The sequence below is a fragment of the Centruroides vittatus genome, unplaced genomic scaffold (genome assembly GCF_030686945.1).
Source record: "Centruroides vittatus isolate TY-2023 unplaced genomic scaffold, ASM3068694v2 contig_3020, whole genome shotgun sequence".
Taxonomy (NCBI): domain Eukaryota; kingdom Metazoa; phylum Arthropoda; class Arachnida; order Scorpiones; family Buthidae; genus Centruroides; species Centruroides vittatus.
In genome coordinates, this window is record NW_027121935.1 from 271,624 (window position 1) to 292,201 (window position 20,578).

At 28.9% G+C, this 20,578-nt stretch overlaps 1 protein-coding gene across 1 annotated transcript in view; it reads left to right on the forward strand.

The window, feature by feature from the left end:
- Positions 1-1,371: 1,371 nt before the first annotated feature.
- Positions 1,372-20,578, forward strand: part of LOC136972828 (uncharacterized) — a 96,272-nt gene continuing 77,065 nt past the window's right edge. The window contains exon 1 of the mRNA XM_067267464.1: positions 1,372-1,512. The gene's annotated coding sequence lies outside the window, so the exon portion shown is untranslated. The remainder of the gene's footprint in view (positions 1,513-20,578) is intronic.

A 20,578-nucleotide genomic window follows, 5' to 3' on the forward strand; every position in this document is an offset into this window, starting at 1 on the left:
ACGTCTTGATGTATATATCACGGTATGGGAGTTAAGACCAAATATATTTTTTTATTATTATATCTTGATTTTACTCTTGTTTTTTTTTTATAAATTTAAAATGTTTCTTTATTTTTTCTTTCCAGGTAATAGAGCTGAAGGATGGTGTGTTTTGTGAATGATGAACACCATCTAAATACATTGTTATAGTTGTTGAAGAAGTAAACAATTACATTATAATTTTTTCTGCCTCTACGTTTTTAAATATTTCAATATTTCTTTATATAGAACTTGTTTATAAATAAGACTTATTATACTGGTGCACTTAATTAGCAAATGGGAGGAACACTTAGTCAATAATAAAGATATTTTGCCTTTCTTTTTGATTGTTTCCTTCGTTTTTCTAATTGAAACTACACCAGTATTATAACTCCTATTTATAAACAGGATCTACATGGATAATATATAAACAATTACACTATTCCTTAGGAGAACATCATTTTTGATTACGATAAAATTTCAGTAGGAAAGAAAAATGTACAGTACCTTCAGAAGAATGGGAATTCTATTTAAAGGTGATATATTCGAAAAGGTGAAAGTTCATACCACTGAACAAAGGCATCATACCGAACAATTTATCTTCAAATTGTACAATAGTCTCCTATAGAAGGAAGAAAAAAAAATCAATATTTATTCAATAGAATAATCGCAAGATCAATATATGCTTAACATAAAACACGTGTTAGTGAAAATAGGCCCAAAAGTTTCCAGTAATCTTTCTGATAGCCTAGAAGATTAAGTAGTTACATCATGGTGGGAGATGTGCAATTTATCGAACGAAGAAGATATATCAGTGTTTTATTGAATGAAGATATCAGTAAGTCGGGCAGCTTTATCAAGTAAATGTAAATTTGTCAGGAAAAAAATCACGCGAAGGAGAAGTAAAGTCGTCAACTCACGTTTTAATTTACGTGTTGAAGCGGAAGATTTGCTTGAAAAATCTCGTAGAAGGTACAATTACACGTTCTTTACATCCTTTATTACTGTAAATGATTTACGAAAAGATCGTATATATATGAAAAGTCACGTATGGAGATCTGATGTCGCATCACATCGATCTTATGGATAAGTTTCCGTAGAGATGATGCATGTTAGCATCATAAACACTAGATTAATTAATAATAGATCCCGTATCTGATGTTATTTTGTCGATTATTTGACGGAAAATGAAAAAATAATTGAATAAATCCGACCCTTTAACTTATTTGACGTCACGAAACCAAGTTAATTTACCCTTTTTTTTGGGTTAAGAAAATGGTTCAATTGATTCCATCCTTCTCCGCCAGAGGTCGTTCGGAGGAGAAATGAGAGCAGATACAACGACGGAGCGAAACTGCGTATTCGTCAGTCGACTCGGAGATTTCTCTTGGACTAGCTGCTCGAAACTATCTACACACGCACCCCCCCATTCTTAACCTGTGGCTACGGACTTTTATAAGCAGACGTTCAACCATCCTGCTCTGTTTGTGAAAGGTAAGCTAATATCTAGCAGATTGACACGCCGGGTTAACTGCTGAGGTTATCTTGTAAGACTGCAGTCATCCAGTCGCCTACAAGTTGGATCTGTCATTCTTCCGTGATGTATTAGCAGTTATGTCAGGTGGCAGCGGTGCACGGGGGACTTAAGGAATTAATAATGGAATAGAAACTCGCGGGACAACTTACCAACCAATTTTGGCAATTTTTTTTACGCGTTAGATTCACGCGTAGTCACTCAAGTAAATTAATGTTTAAGGTTCGGAGTTATCAATACGTTTGCGGTGATTTGCAAAGAAAACACGTTCTCTGCGTTCGAAAGCAAGGAAATTAAATTCGACTTGGATTGTTCGGTGTTAAACCCATTTAGTTTGTCCACATTATGTAAACATCAGGCAGTCACCGATAACTGTAGCTTGCCTCTCTACTAATGTAATGCTCCTTTTATATTATAAAATGTAATCCTGTTTACACTTTCCTCATATTGCGTACGGAATATTTGAAATTCTTCGTAACGAAATTGTAAAATTTTATATCTCGAATTCAAATTACGTTAAGAATTTCAACTATTTTGTTTTTCTATCATTAAATTTTTTTGTAGAAAATGCAATTTAAACAAATAATAATAATACAAATTCGACTTTCTTAAACACAATAGTTGGAAATATATTAGAATAGAAATCGCATTAGATTGATGGACTTTTTTTTTATTTTTAATTTTAGTTTTTTTTTTTAATTCTGCTAGTGTACTTCATTAAAAATCTATTATGGGGTCGTTCATTAAGAGTACATTGTTTAAACAATCATTAATTAAGCAATAATTTATTGTGAATTACTCAAACTATCGTTAATTATGTTGTAGTTAACTAATTCCTGACTAGTTTTAGTAATCCTGACGAAGAATGAAACCGACTCGATATAACGCTTAAGCAATTCTTTATTGCGAGCTAGTTAAAGCTAACTGTAGAGTAATTGAACCGCTTCTATTATGTACTGGTCGAGTTAATCCTTTATTACGAATTGGTTTAAGTATTACTCCGAGGACAAATTAAGAAATCTGATTATACGCCACATCAAAGGGGCCCATTCAAAAATATTCCATTCATCCCTTTACTATTCTATTTAAGGCGCTTTGAAAATTGATTGATACCGGTCCCCCCCCGAAATGGATATCTATCAAATGATTTTTTTTTAGAATTGATATTCATATTTTCAATGTAGACACGGACGAATATCGCTTCAATTATAATCAATTTATCATATTCCGTTTGCAGGAAAAATTTTCCCAAATTGTTAAATTAATCATCATGTTGAAAATTGATGCACGGGAAGATTTGGACCATCATTTTTTAACCGACCAATTGGCCATTATTTAGATAAAACAAAAAAAAATTCGTAAGCTGATAAGTATCTTCTACCATTCAACTTTATTTTAAAGATATATAAGAACATTAGGAACACGGAAACGGATCAACCTGACTATGTATATAACAATTTCCATTTTTTTAAAGAAGCACGTAGAAAAGAAAATAATTTGTTTAGTAAAGTTCAGATGAAAAATCAAAACATTAGGATGACGTTTTTTTCCACCGCTTTCAACTTAAATCTAATAAAATATTCCTTTTTAGAATGTTCAGGCTTTCAACTTCTCCTCCCCCTTTTATTCCACTTCCAATCACGATGTCTGGTTGTATTCTATGCGGTCTCTGTATACGGCCATCTATTCTTCACACGTCACATCTTCTGGACATGCGTTAAACCGTTCATTCCCCCCCTGTGGACGTCGGCAATAGGGTTAGTACTTCAAGCAAACGCTTGGATGGATAGAGAATGCCTAAATGAGACGAGGTATTCACGTCACGATCTCACTACCACTCCAACCTCCAAATTTCTCCAGTTGGGGAAACGAATGCATCAAATACAATCTTTGCTTTGATTTTTCATTCTCATTCTTCTTTTATTTTTATTTCTTCATTACGTTTTCTCACTTAAGATATATTTTAAAGTGAATTCTTTTGTTGTTAGTTTTTCTAACTCGAGAACGGGATCAATCGCTTTAATTAATTTATTTATTGTCGCTTTAGACATAATTTAAATAAGTGTTTAACGTATTCGAATTTTTTTTCTCGACCCCTTCACGAATGAAATAAACAATTCGAGATTTATATTAATTATTTTCTTGTTTATCCTTCATAAAATGCCTTTATTGTCAAGCCAAATCCATTATGTCATCAATTCTGTAAATTACATTGATGCTTAGTATCGTAAACAACGAAGTGATACTGATAATTGTTAAAAGTAGCTAATGAAATTGTATTAATAAATATTTTTCGCTTAAATCTGCACGATACTGAGAGTTATCAATGTCAGAATTTATTATAATTGAAAACAGTGTCAGTACTGATTACCACTGTTATCAGTGGCAATATTGATGGCAATTGACGTTGATACTGACGAAAAAAATTGATTGATATGCCATTTAATTGGAAGAAATGATATTGATGAGGACAGGAGTTTGAGATGAATTGAGAACATAGGAGATAGAATCCTTCGTTAATGCTTTTTAAGCTTACTGTTTAATGCCCGTTAATATTTTGAAAGGTATTACACTCTAATTCCTTTATGCTGAAGCTAAATTAATACAATACGTATACATTTTTAATGATTAATTTATGAAAATAAACAAATTAATTATTAATTTACGAAGTTCTTGAAGATCCATTCTCTCTTTATTCATCTATATTTTAACTTCCGCATCCTGTTTACAGAGGTATCAATATTAAATATTTACTGCTTCGCTGTTGTCAAGGCTAACGAAATTGCTTAATTAACGAAGATTTGGATATTCTTTTGATGAATATTTTAATTCAGATATTAAAATGCAAGAGAAAAATTGGCAGGCGAATCGGAAGAAAACCGATTATTTTGATTATTAATTATTTATAAGTTCATAAACTGTAAATAAGCTAAATTAAAAATGAATAAATTAGTTTATCTTCTAGAAAATGTAATGGGAATTTCGATAATAAATGAATATCAATAGTTTAAATTTGATACTGTAGCAGTATACGGTACAGGTTCTCAGTAACAATTAGAATCTCCAACATTTTGGTAACAATGAATTAATTAAGGATGAATTTGTTGCTGCGGAAGCTCTCATTAGTCAATGCAATTTCATGATCAAATTCTATCGTACTAAATATTGAATGTAGGTGTAAGAATTTTAAAATTTTGATAAGATTTTATACATACAAAAGGCTTGTTACACACTAAATTAGGCGATGTTAGATTAATATATGATAATTCTGTACAGGAATAATATAATAATTCATATAAAATTAAGGTAATTAGCATTATTTTTAATTTTCGGCTGTAGAAAACACATATGACACGATTAAATTTTTACAGATTATATATATAATGTAAGCTAAATAATTAAAGAAGAGTATAATAACTTTAATTAGATTAAATGTATAATCGTATTAATAAAATTTTAGCTTCGAAAACGTATCAAAATTATTAAATCAAAGAGAATTTATAAAGTATAATAGCGTATTTTTCACATAAAGCTCGTGTACAGAAGGGAAATTTGATTATAAAAAATCGAAATTTTATATTATAAAAAAAATCCATTAATGTTAAATTACCATAATATGTAAATTTAATTTATAAAAAATGGAAAAATATTCATTTAAAAGCATCATCGAAAATGTCTCGATAGCTATCGAGTATGGTCGGATCATTTACTGCATAGTAAATGTCACGCAATCTATCAACAAGCACAATAGAAAGCTAATTTACAGATAATCAAAGTCTTTTAAATTAAACATGAACATCTTAAACATCTGACATGTTTATTTGTTCCTAACTTTGGAAGGGATTCTTTTTAACACTTATAAAAATATTTTTAAAAATATTTTTCTATTGATTGCTTCCTTATGTTGGCCATTTTACCGTATTGATTATACTGCACTATCATAATTCTCTTGGTGTCATTTGCAGATTCTGTTTATTAAACTTGCAACGTCATATTGTTAAACGGTATAAGAGCTTCGATACCCAACGAATTTATTCGTCTATTAATTCGGTTTAATAGAAGAATCCAAGATGAATGCGTTGTAGATATTTGTTGAACGTGACCTATATAAATTAGGATGGAAATTAATTTCTGAATTAAGAAAATTTTTCCTTCGTCGTGTTAACATACAATTTTTTTTTTTTACCTTCCATCCCTCCCCCTTTCTGTCTGATTACTACTTAAACAATGTTTAAAGTAGATTAATTGTTTGTTCGTCTAAAAGTAAAATTGTTTAATTTTATAATTACTTTTGTTTTGTAAATTTGTTCAGATCCCATTCTGTCTTTAACACCAATTAATTTATATCGTAAACGAATTTTAATTGAAATAATTAAACCATAAAACCGGGCTAAGAATTAATTTAGTTCTCATATAAATTTATATTTTTAAACACTGTTTTATTATTAATATTTTTTACTTAAAAGTAAAGGAAATTTAAAAATTTATTAACCGGCTTTTATCCAAGTTAAGTATTGTTTATTTTTATTAAAATTATGCCAGATTCGTAGATCAATATTTACTGAATTTTTTAAACGTAAGTTGTACAAAATGTATTTTCTTTTTTTATTTTTAATTTATCGATCTTGTATAGTTCTAATAATAACTTCTTGTAAATCTAAACGAATTTGGAAGCGTGTGTATAGCTCAGCAAATTTTATGTAAAAGGAAAAAAAAAGGAATTTTATTTAGAGTTTTCGATATTTAAGTTTAAAAAACCTCACCTAGTTACGCCTGATTGCGTTATATCTTTAAGTAATTCGATGAAAAATGCAAGCAAGTCAATAAATTTCGTCACAGTATGTGTGTAACCTTCTTAAAATTCGATAAAAGTGTCCTTCCAAGTATAAAATTTCTCACCCATTAAACGAGACAAGAACAACAGAAGAATTTCCGGCTTGTAATTTAAGAGTTAATTCCGTAAAATGTAAAATTTGGGGAGTAAATACAACAGTGTTTGAACCGTAAACATAATCAATCACTTAGCTGGCGCCATCTTTGTCTGAAGCTCATTGAATTTCTTTGCCTGGTTAAAGCGTTACTCACAATGACGAGCAAGATGGACGGTAATAACTGGAAATCGTCACGAATTATCCAAAGTAAAATTACTTTCCTCCCCGTCTCCATCCCCCTTTTTTCTTTATTTTCCTACAAACCGGAAAGTTTTTAATTAAAAATGTTAACTTGCAAATGGATAAAAGCGAAAGAAACAGATTGTAAACATTTACTAGTAATTTAGTAATAAAGCAGTAGTTTTGTTTCATTGAATTAAGTTGTTTATGAAGTTGAATTGAAATTTAAAGCTAATTTTTGCTTAAGGCTGATTTGTTTTGTTTCTGTTAGTCGAGTAGAATAATTTTTCTGATATAAATTTGAACTTTTGTCAAGTTTCAATTGTTCTTTATATTTAAAAAGTAACTCTAATTTATCTTTAAAAGATGTACACTAGAAAATTAAGCATACTTGTTTCTTTAATAGTTCTCCATACAAATTGAATCTTACATTAAAGATAACGTTTTCTGTTGTTTGCCTTCTCTAAAAAAAAGGCTATTAAAACGTTCTAATTTTTTAATCAAATAAGCCCACTTGTATATAAATATATCTCAGTAAAATTTAATTTGGCATTATTACAAAATAAATTTTTTCAATATTTTTTCTCTTATAAATAGCAATTTATGTACCCATTGATGATTTAATAGGCATTCAAAATTATTTATATATTTTAATACGAAAAGTAAAGAAAAAAATTTATAAAATAATTAAAATATTCACAAAAATTTCAAAAATGTAACGTCCCATGAACTATATGTAAGATATCGAGCGTAATAGATTTTAAATAACAATACGTGAAATACGTTTATATCAATGATTTCATTTGATGACAAAATAAACGGATACGCCTACTTCCTCATATTTCAATTTCATGAACCAATCAGCGTGAATAAATATTATTGCTGTCCAATCTTCGTTGAAATCTTTTTATATTTACATCTAACGTTTGTAATGGTGGACGATTTATCTACATAAAACTTTTAAAACTTATTTTAGTCTCAAAAGGCTAATGTATTTACTTAAAATTCACATTTTAATTTACATTAAAATTACGTATTTAAAACTTTTCTTACTAAATCATCTCATTTATTTCTGTAAAATATAAATTTTCATAAAGATATATTATTCTTGTTGCTACGTAAATAAATTTTTAAACTGGCGAAAAATTAATATTAAACATTTCTAGCCTTCATTGTTGTATTTAAATAATTTATTCATTTAATTTTTTATAGCAATTTTAATTGTTAAAAAGGCTTTTCAAAAACGATTATTAAAGTAACTTTGAAACATAGAGTTATGAATTAACAATGATTTAATATAGAAAATTTATTTTAATCACGTTAAAGACCTCATTTTAATTTTTAAGCATTAATTCTTAAAAATAATTCGATAAAATTATATTTTGAAGTTAATCAATTTTTTATGAAACAAATGATTCAATAATGAGAACAAATTAAATGGATGAAAGTTTAGTCGATTTTACATAGACTAGAAGTGATTTCCTCAATATATATATATATATAAGAGAATAGGGATTTCAAAGATCTAATTCTTTTATTATTCGCCTATTATTCATCAAAAGAATTAAGGAAAATCGAAGGAAGTAATCCCTAAAGAGGGTTAAAAACATATGCAGTTCTAAACTGTAGCTAATATTTAATTATTTTAGTTAAATTATTTAGCTAATTAAAACTACCCGTTTCGATTTTGAAGTAATTCAAAGTTTTATTCGATTTTGTTTCAAAGTAGAAGAGAAAGAGGTGGAGAACCCATCAAAATCTGTTCGATTCCCATTGAAGTTTCTTTCCTTCTTTTATTTTTTATTTTTAACTGAAACAGAAACCAATCGTTTTAAACAATTTACTATTAAATAGATTTCTAGACTTAATGGAATTTACTCAAGTGAGATAATTACCTCATTACGAAGTAATTAACGTATTTGTTCTTTCGAGATGTAAATACTGATTGCAAAAGCCCCTTAGTATTAGTAACAATTCTTTTTTTTTTCCCGCTTTCTATTTCCTCTGAAAGTATCTGCTATGTCTCATATTCAGGGTTTAATTCAATAAAATTCTTATGGTGATTAATAATAACGGCTGAGTGCATGTTTTAACGACATCGTTTTATTAATTTGTTTTAATGGAGACGACGATTACTTATCCATGTACAGTAATTCGCCTAATTAGTACCCAACCAGTTCTCAATATAGCGTAACGTGGATATAAGTCAATGAGAAAATTACAAAAACAATAAAAAATAAAAAAAACGAAAATTTTCTCGATTAATTTATTTAATAGAGTATAAAATTTGTTTCTGTATACAAAATACAACATTTTGCTTTCACTTCATCTCTATTGGTTAAACAAAATTAAAATTGACCAATTAGACAAACGCTCAATTTAATCCGATAGCTTTTCTATCCTTATTGGATTTCTAAATACTAAATTCTTCTTGATTGGTTAATTAATAACTATTCTACATCGATTTAAACGTTAATTGGACAATCTTAATTTAAATGAACCAATTAAAGTAAACTGAAATACAATTACTGAAATTCTTCAAAAAGGAAACGACCTTCATTTCCTGATTGGTTTATTAATCAAGAGAGGGATGTCCTTATTTAAATTTTGTTTTTATTTTCAAATTTAAATTAACCAATCAGACATTAATATTAGATTGGTAGCGATAAATTAAATGAGATATACTTAAAAATTACTCTCAAACTTAATCATTAATAAATTTAAACTGAATATTAAGATATAATTAAAATATCAATTAACAACTAAGAAAATTTACGATTATTTTATTAAAATAATAACGCTCTTAAAAGCCGATTGGTTCGTTTAAATTCAAATCGACCAATAATGTTTTACGCTAACGGAAGTAAATTTAGAGTAATTTTTAATCGATAAAACAGCAGTTCAACAGGTATCTGCGGCATTATGTCGAAGAATATTTTAAATAAACGAATAACATTCGCTTAGAAAGAACGAAATTCCCTTACATTGTTTTATAATTTAATTTTAAAAATAATAAAGAATTCCGGGAGAGGGTGGGATAAAAACAGAAAGATGATAATTAAATTGTACTGACGGGATTTTATTTTCTAAATGAAATTTATAAAGAAAAGCGTTATAAATTTCATACAATTATATAAGAAAATGTTTCGTTTTGTTTAAAAACAAATTTAATTTTAAAATAATAATTCGGTTTCTGAATATAATTTCGTTGATTATTTATTTATTTATTTATTTATTTAAAAATAAATTATAATAAATGATTAAAAAAATAAAACGAAATAATAATAATAATAAGAGAGAAATTTGCATAAGTAAGATTGATTTCATTAAATCTTTTATAATTCAAAAATTTTATTTTTCTTATTGGATTTCGTTCATTATTTTAAGTGCTCATAAATTTGCATTTCCTCAAGGAGAAAAAAGATCTTTATTATTTGAATTATAAACTCGAATGCATCAGATTTTTGTATTCCCTCAAGAGCACAATTAAACATGATCAAACGTTATTGACGAGATTTGATGTAATAATTTTATTTTGATGTATCATTAAAAAAATCATAGAAAGAGTAAAAAAAATAATTATGCAAATTTTTATTATACGTTAATATATGCTTTATATTTATATATACATATATGTTTGGTTGTTTTTATAATTGAAAATTATTATTTGTTTAAAGCAAAAATAACGAATTTTTTACCGTTGGAAGTAGAAAAAATAAATAAAATTCCCATTTTGTAAACAAATATTCGTTTTAAATTATTCATCTTTTTACGAAAATAAAAGCGAAATAATGTCTTATAATTCTGTAAAATTCATTAGGAATTATCGAAATATTTATCGAATTTAAAAAAAAATATTCTTATCTTTATTGTTTTATTGAATATTTTTATTAATTTTGGAATTTTCTCGGCTTAGATTACATTTAAAAAATATTCTCTTTATTAAGTGAATTGAATTCAATAATACTGAATTTTTATTTAAAAATTGATTCTTATTTTTTTTACCATGGAATAGATTAGATTACTCTTAAAAGCGAATCGAAATTCTTACATTGCATTATTAAATTTTAAATTATATAATATTAAATATTTATAATTTATTTAATTCTTGTTTATTCATAAGGGAAATCAATAGATTTTTCTTTATTCTAATTTGTTTTTCCTTATTGTAATATTGATAGATGCTAGTTTATTAAAATCATTAACGCGAAAACTAAGCATTTATAATGAAAATAACTGAAATAAATTAATTTTAATAAGGTATTTTGTTGACTAATTAATGCAATTTTCTAACCTGAATAATTACTTTAAGTTAAAGCGGTTGTACGGAAAATTATAAAAGAAAAATAAAACTGAATTAAAGTGCTTCTGTATATAAATTATTCCACTTTTACATGTAGAAGTTTTCTATATTTATTTATTCAAATTAATTCGGGATAGAATTATTTCTTAAAATTGTTAAAAAATAACAAAAATTTCGTTTAATCTTCAATCGTAAAAATTATCAAGAGGAAGAGGAGGAGGGATTTTTCTATCATAAACTATTCATTGTTAAAATCTATTTTGACTAATAACTTGCTTCATTTGAGGTGTAATATGTTTATACGAAACTTTTTGACATAATTGTCTAAACAATCACCAGAATGATTTGACGATTTAATATATAAATTGTATCTACATCAATGTTTATCAATACTTGTTTGTACTGTGCCTTCAGCCTGTATGAGCGAATCACTTAAAGGATTGTCAGATTCTTGCAGTATCTAGCAAAAATTTTCATAAAAACTGTTAAATATTCAATAAATTTTTCGAAATTTAGCTATAAATTCTCAATGTCTGTCCGTCTTTAGTTAATACCGAGAACGGAATTCGATAGAAGAAAATAAAATAGAGACAGATACGAAATTCTTAGAGACCGGAAGTTCATCTAACCATATAGGAACTTCCGGTTTGGATTGGAAGTCACGTGATTTTAATTCAAAAATTTCCTCCGAAACGAAATTAGAGAAATGACCGGCATGACTCGCTTGTTATCATGAAAAGTATGACGTAAAAGGGCAAGACACTATTAAAATGGAGAGCATATATTTTAAATTAAAATAAGCTAAAGGTATGATTAAAAATTGCAGCACGGCATTGCGAAATAAGTAAATTCCGACATTTTAAAATATAATTTTTTAAAATATCGTTTAAAAAACACGAGAAGTTCATCCACGTCGTTAAATAATTCTGTTAGTGAAATATTTAATTTCAATTAAAATGATAAGAAATATATTTAATCACGTTCTAAAAATAATTGAAAAAAATTAACTTTTATGTAGAAAACTTTGGTAAAATAATTTTCTGTGAGGCAATATCATCTGGTCAACGTTTCGCCTTTAGGACTTTTTTAAAGTTTGTCCAATTCAAAGAAACTTTGCCTCGAGTACTTTAGACTTTTATTTTTTAGATTAGTTTTATATATATATAAAGAGACAGAGATAGAACATGATTAAAAGAATTCGATCTCATTTGGAGGACAAACATGGCTACTAATGAAAACTTTTTAGTTATAAATTGGTTTAAAGGAATATATCAGACTTTAGAGTTCTTTCTTTCATGTCAACTTTTTACTGATGGAATTTCTTTTCAGTCTGTAAGAAGTTTTCTTGAAAAATGAATAGAAAAAAGATAAAATATTCCTTAAAATAGTACGCTCTTTCCCATCAAATTATATTTATAAATAAATAAACTTGATTCTTTCCCTCTCTTGTACTGTAAGTAACCAAGTTAAATTTTTTAATTTTAATTCGGCTTGTTCCTTCGATTTTTCGGTTATTTGATGGTATTTTCGATAATTATATTAAAAAATCTCTATAAAATATTTTAAAATTACCTGAAATAATGATAATTAATTAGTATAAGCAATGGAAAAAGTGTTTACAGCGGCTATATATTCGGACAATTTTATCGCTTAAAAATCGTTAAATACTTTATTATTTTAGAAATATATCTTCAAAATAGGGAAAATTCCCTAATGAGCATTTAAATTATCAGATTTTAAAGTTATTTTAAAAGCTAACTCTGTTACAAAACAGCTTTATACATCGATTTTTTTAAATAGTTTCAACCCGAGATAATCAATAAAAATTGCAATTGTGGGAAAACAAATGTTTAGGGATTTTTTTCGAATCTGCAGGGAAATTTCATGTAAAGTTCTTAAACTTTCATCCCTACTTTTCCCCCCTCGGTGTATTGTGAAGTGTTCGTTAGGAAGTGAAAGGAATCGATTGCATCACACTATGGCAATGCGTGACCAATTTGGGTGGGGTTCAGTTACTTTCGGTAGTTTAACAGCATTTAGGGAAATTGGGCGGAGCTTATCGACGAGAACCTATTATAGATGTTTAATAGAGTAGAGAGTAATTATTACTTGAAGCATCGTAGTTAGTGTAATTTGTAATTTGATATTTTTTCCACGATTAAAATGATTAAAAAGTCTGCCCTTATATAGGTCAGGTGATCGTTATTTAATTTTATACAATTTTTATAAATTCTTGGCAGCAATTTTATCTATGAAAACATTTATTACTTAAAAAAAAAAAATGGAAAGAATTTTTGTTTTCTTTCCTCTTCCTCCTTTTTTAAAAGAGTATTGAAACATTTACATCAACGATAGCTTTTTCTTTCTTTATAACTTTCAGGTTACGTGACTTACAAAGTTTACATGGTCACGTGGTTTCGCCTGATCCTTTTTACCCCCCTTATAAGTTAAAATTTAATTATGAATCGGGAGATTTTTAAACTTAATTATAGACTAATAGCAATTAACTAAGTATCGCCTGACTAATGGTTTCGTAATTTATATTATTACTGAATTTAATAGCGATGTATCAATTTATATGGAAGAATATGTTCTATTGATCGAAATTATCGCTGGAAAATTGTATAGATTTTAGATTCGAGAGTAGTTTTAATGTCAGAAATATAATTTAAATGTCCCTTTCACTTTCGGTTTAATCTAATTAGTGAGTTTCTTCTTTATTATAATTAAATGTGGGGATAAATTCACGTGTTTTCATGTGAAGTGTGATGCTGAAAGATTTATTTTCGAGATAGCAAATTCGTAGAATCTTCAGGTTAAAACTTTGATCAATATTCAGATTAAATTATACGACTACTGCTACTACTACCCATTACTGTTCTTTCTGCTACTATCATGGACCTGTCTAAGCGAATAATCAATGATAACGAAGTATTTTATTTTAAACTAGCTTAAAACATTAATAATTTTGTAAATTTTGTACTAAATTCGATAAGTAGTACCTTAAGAATTGACTTTTCGAATTAAACCTCTACGACGTTATTACTGATATAGCTATTATTGTATTTTTACTACTATAATCATTATCCCTCTACTATTCTATCGTCGATATTGTTATCAGCACCATTGCTATCATTACTGGTGTATTTCCACTGTATTTTGCTGCTATCATCATCACCACAACCAATAATGCAATCATTACTTTTCTACTACTACTGTCTTCTACGACTATTGTAATCACTATCACTCGATAATATCATCAGCACTAGTACTGTTACATCACTAATACAAAATTTGAACAATTTTACTGGAACTAAAGTACTTTTACTTATTATTTCTGGTATAGCCCTATTGATATCATTAATATTAAGTGCTAATATAAGTACTGAAATCGTTATTCTGCTGCTATACAGTATCACCGTCGATATTATTATTAATATCACTATTGTTCTATTTTTACTGTTCTGTCCTGCCATCATCACTATCACCTCTAACACTACAATAATTGTCAACCATACTATGCAAATTTTGCATTACTATCACTCAATAATACTTCAGCAGTAAACACCATTACTATTACACTACTACTAACATTTTTTATGGCCAATACTTCACTATCAAGGCACTAAAGATGCTCTACAGATATCACTGTAGTACAGGGTGCTTCAAAAACTGTTAACGCTAATAAGGAAGTAATTTGTTACGTCAGATTTGTAGTGTGCAAGTTGCTCCACCACGTGCAAGAAGTCACGACCCGATTGTAAAATTCTCAAAAAAGTACAGTACATCCCTGCGATCGTATAAGTGAACAAGTTACTTGCGCCAGGTACTAATTTCAGCTATTATTCGTGCATTTACTAAACTACAACTATTACTAGTAGTTACTAATTCGATTTAGGGATTATTATGAATATTAAAGTAAGCATTTTACAGTTATTCGATAGAGTTATTGTTCGATATTTTCACATTCGATAAGGTTCATCCCTCCCTAGTAACTGTGTTCTGTCGACTAAACATATAATTTGCACATGCAAAATAGTTTGTATTTTATAATTTCAACGAGTACGCGTAGGAGAGAATGGCTCTCGTTCTGTTTTGCGTGTTTATCAAATTCACGCAATTGTACCTGTTTACGTGTCTGTAGGCAATTCAAACTGCACGTCGTAAGTTCAAATTGTTTCTAGTTTCTTGCGGATTTCCTTGTATTATCCTTTCAATTTTCGATAGCAAACATGCTGATGTTTTTTCTATCCTTAGTCACGTGATATCCGGATACAAATATGATTTATAGTTATTATATTTTTCCCTTAGAAAATTGAAGCTGACGTCTAGGAAACAAGATCATAAAATAAATAGATTTGAGAAGATGAAGCTTTGGACAGGTATTCTTAATGTCATGGCGCTTCACTTTGCGAAAGGGCATCAGTCACGTATCGATTTAAGTTAAAGGAGAAGTTAAATGGGAAAATTTAGAAAAGTTAATAAACTAGAAAGGCACCTAACAAATTTTCTATAACCTCTCCCGAGTGTTGATGAAGCTAAACAATTTAATTGAGTTGGTATAACGCGTGGGCATTTATTAAACACCAGGATCTCCCTGGAGGCAATGCACACAGAGTGGCAGTTTGGCATCAAATATGCAATAAAACCCGGTAAGTGGCCACAATAGCATCAGTGCGAACGTCTCCCTTTCAATGGAGCATACAAATTGTGACCATATGTCATAACTAAGCTTTAAGCCATCGTCGCTTCAGGTGTCACAATCCATCTATCCTTCCATCGTGGACAAAATAGGGAAGATCCAGACTGGCGCCGATAAAAATAATATTCAGAAGAGTAATATCGGGATATATAATATAAACTTTTCCTTGTGTTTTTTATGTGTGTGTACTGCGCTATTGATCTAGTGTTACAGTGCATCTGGCAATGCACTATTCCAATTTTGTGGTAATTAACTGGGTCACGAATCTTTGTTACAGTTAGCTTACTTCCATCAATCGTTCGATTCTTTATTGTATCCTTTCTAAGACTAGTCATTAGTGTTTCCTACTGTGGTTCCTTTTTGTCAATGTCCAGATCTAACTTTCTATATGGAACTTAAAGACAGGAAGAGATTGGGGGAGGAAACTATTCTTATCGTTTGCTCCTCCCCCCACGAAAAGTAAGTATCTGATTGTTTCGAAACTTCGATTAGACGTGTTTGCCTTAAAATCTGAGGCAATGTTTCGTGGAATGATTGATCCTTTAGGGTATAACTCCGGTTCTAAAATTGCAATTTCACCTTTTGACATCCTATAAAGTTTTCTGCAGGGAAAACATAACTTGAGAAAGACAATAAATGTCAAACGAGGTGACGAGGGAGTTTGGTAAGGTAAGATGTATTAAGTGATTATCCAGGCTCGCCTCTTAACGTTTGCTTTAATATCTATAATTTGCGCTTAACTTTTCATGAAAAACTAACTTTGGAGTATCGCAAGATATATTTTATTCTCAAAGGGACTTTAATACCTCCAAGTTAAATTCTTCATCTCGTTCGTATGTCTGTCTTAAGGTCTGTTTTTAAGTGAAATCCATAAAGCAAACAGATAAAAATGGAAACAATTTCTGTGAGCCTTTTATGGTTATTAATCCGCTATGAAGTTTATCAAAGTTTATTCTATAAGAAGTACATAGAGGAATTTTTATTAAACTCGAACGGAAACATCCATGATTTTTCTATCAAGATGGTAAAGATAACCGTGTTAATGTTGTGAAATATTCAAAATACTTTATAAATTTTGTTATAAAATACGCGCAGACTGACGAACGAGCAAAGAAACCGTTAACAATTTGTGAAAAATCACTTACAAAGTTGAATATATTGCACATCATCTACACATTCTTAATGGAAGTTCTTCGAATTTAAACATTATTTACCATAACAAATATAGTAAAAATCAAAGACTATCTATCTTAAAACTTCAAAAATATTTATATAAATATTACTTTTTCAATTTTAAAATATATATAAAAAGGAGGAATTGACTGAGTATAAGGGAAAAAAAATCTTTAAAAACTACTTTCCAAAGGAAAAAAATATCTATTTTACCATATCTTGCTGGAAATGTGTTTTTTTGTCTCCTCCTCATCTCGAAACATCGAGAAACACTTTACTTCAAGGAGAATTTTTCGTGTCTTCTTTAACTTTAAGGAATTTTAAATAAAAAAACAAAAAATAAATTTATATATCATTATTCTATATACAAAAACCATTATATATATATATATAAACTTATCAGAGTGTAAGTGTAATTTTAAGGTTTTTATAAGTGTATAATGCCTTTAAAGTGTGTATCAGATACATTTATAAGTGGCAAAACTTCAGCATATTGTACTGATAGAGGAAACGTAACCTAACATGAGAGTGAGGAAGGGAAAAGTATGTATATGTGTGTGTGCGTGTGTGTGCCTGTCAGGCATCCTGCTTCCTCCATTAAATCAATAGATTGAAAGTGCTCCTGTTTATATATACACTTCTCTCCCTCTCTCTCCTCTCTACTTGAATAAATGAATTAATTTTTAAGAATGTATTTCTGTTCGGATTTTATTGTCTTAATCCATTTTACAAGTGTTTCATTCAAGTTTTTCTTTAGTTTTCATATGTATATGTGTATATTTAACTTTTGTTTTTGTATACTGTGTTGTTTTGTTTATTATGTTAACAGATTCATTTAAAATTTAAATATATTTTACTTAAAAATAACGTTTGAATAACATTCTTCCACGCTAAAATATACAGCGAGAGTGGTTTTAAGTAGAGTAAAATTAAGGAATTTTTAAAGAAATTTAAATAGAAAATGTTATAAAGTTAATTATAATTTAAAGTTAAGAGTTGTTTTTAACTAAATAATGCTTAAACAATAGGATATTTTGTCATTAAAATGAGTTAAAATAACGAGTTTACGCCATAAGAATAATCAGCAATAACAAAACTCGATAATTGTGATTAATAAAAATAAAGTTAAAATCATGAAAAATAAATTAAAAAATCGAGTAAATTGTGAAATTAGTTAGCTAAAATATACATAAATATCAAAAATTAATTATAATTAAGAAATTTTCCAGATAAACGACTCCTAAATGCGATGTAATCAAAAAGAAAATTGAGTAAATATTTCGAAAAAAATCAGTAAAAATTGTGATCTTGATTAGGATATTCTGTTAATCTTAATTAGAAAATTTGTTAATGATGTAGCTTAAATATAATTATATAATTCTGAAATGATAATTGATTCTAATCAGGAAAATCGAGTGTAATCAGTGATTTCAGTCATAAAATTCTAGCATAATAAGTGTGTATTACAAGTGAAATCTAGGAGAAACAACCTTAAGCTGTAGTCAGTAATAGTAATGATAATCAGGATAATATAAGTGATTCGTAGCAGAAAACCATGGAATAATTAGAATTTATTCCACTTAGAAAGGTCGTACGTAATTCTAACATATAATGGTTAGCTTCAAAATAAGAAAATTAGTAGTAAGCAGACTCTAATCGGAAAGTTTAGAATTCTAATAAGCATTAACTATAACTAAGAAAATTAAAGGTAATAAGGATTGACACAAATCAGGAAAAATCAGTGGTAATAACAGGTGATTCGAATTGGGAAACCCAGGAGTAATACAGGTTAATTTCAAGTAGGAAGCCCAAGAGTAATAAAGGTTCAGCTCCAAACAGACTCTTGGGAAAAGTAAGGATTAACTCTATAGAGGAGTAGATTATACCAAAAATTACACTGAGTCATAGCAAAGAACGCCCTGAGGTCACTGCAGAGGAGTCCGGGTTCGTTCTCAGACAGGTTAAATTTTCTGTTACTCACGAAGGGCATTGCTTTAAAGACTAATAAGGGTTTACCTACAAATATACTCAGAAGAGGAGCAAAAGATTAACTCTATAGAGGAGTAGATTACACAAAAACTTACTTGAGGAATAGCAAAGAATGTCCTCAGGTTACTGCAGAGGAGTCCGGGTTCGTTTCTCATAAATGACTTATTAAAAGGTTCTGTTTTTCTCTGTAAAGTAATAAAGGTTTAGCTCCAGACTCACAGAAGGAAAGGATCAACTCGAAAACATTGTTTTTATCACGTCACAATGTCGGGCTGAAAGTTTCAATAATATCTTATCTTTAAAAAATCTCGTGACTTCCGGCCTAGACGGGACATTTGTTTATAGTTATAGAAGGCTTCAGAGCCGGAGAATTTATCTGGTCTCGATTTTCATCTATTTAACTCCATTCTCGAGTTTAAGGAAAGACGGACGGACAGATAAACACAATGAGAGTATAAAGGCCTGCATTTATTCAAATTTAGTCTGATAAATCACGAGACAGAAGAAACTGTCTAGATTATATCAAAAATTAAGAAGCGACAGCTTCAGGATATCTCGATTTCTGCGAACAAATTCCAGATTCGATTTTCAGTAATGCCAAACCTTCTGTTTCTCAAGAATGACAGACTTTTCAAGTAAAAAAACAGGAACGAGAACCCCAAGAGTGATAACTAATGTAGCATCGAGTGTAACAAGCTCGAGTTCAGAAACAACAAGGTAACTCGAACAAGACAATCAAGAGCATCAGCAGTAGCAGCAGCAGGAGTCGATCGTACCAAAGTAACTCTATAATTCTTCTGTATTTAACTGGAATCGTATGGTTTTAGGATTGAATATCAACTGTTTGATCTCTCCGACCAAACCAAGAAAAGTGTCAACCATCCATAAAATTATTGGTGCTACTCTAAAACAGTTGATGATCTTTACCAAGATAATCAATAGATATAGCCAGGAGCTATGTTAAGAAAGGGTCGATAATGCAAAGCAGGAACAGGAAGGGGGTTTCCAATATTTCTTAAGATAGCCTAAAATAATCTTCAATAGATAAAACCCTCCCCAACACACAAACAACCCCCAAAAAGAAGTAATTTTACTAAAATTATTATTCAGTCGGTTTATAAATTCTCATTTTTCATAATTATATTTCTAGAATCTTGTTTCTTTCTTCCTTTGTTTTTTTATAATAATACTTTTTTTTCTTTGTGTGAATTTAAAATTCATACGAATTCATTTTCTAAACCGGTAATTAAACGGTACGTGAAGATTAATGAGGTGGCCATCCATGTTGGATCGACCTGTAATTATAAGTAAGATAAGTAAAGACTATATCATGCTTCGGGCTGGAAGAACTTTATTCTTTGTAGATAAGACAAAGTATAGTTAAGTCTGCCCGGTTTTATGACATTGCTGTAGTTATTGCCTTGGATAATGTACTGTGAATACAGTGGGGTTATCTTTAGTCTGTTTGCTTCAGGCTATTGCTAACTTTATTCTTAAAACAATGAACTTTATTATGACTTGTTGAAATTCTTACACTTTTAAATGAATAAATTAAAGGGTTTTTAAAACGTTATTCTTTTTAAATAATTTAACTTTTGATGTATTCTTCTTTATAACACAATTTATTTACTAATTGGGCTGAAATTTAAAGATTGTAGCCCAATTAGCACGACGTTCAGATACACTGGTCACGTGATTTTAATTTAAAGTTTTCTCCAAAACGGAGTAAGATAGATAACCGGCATGAC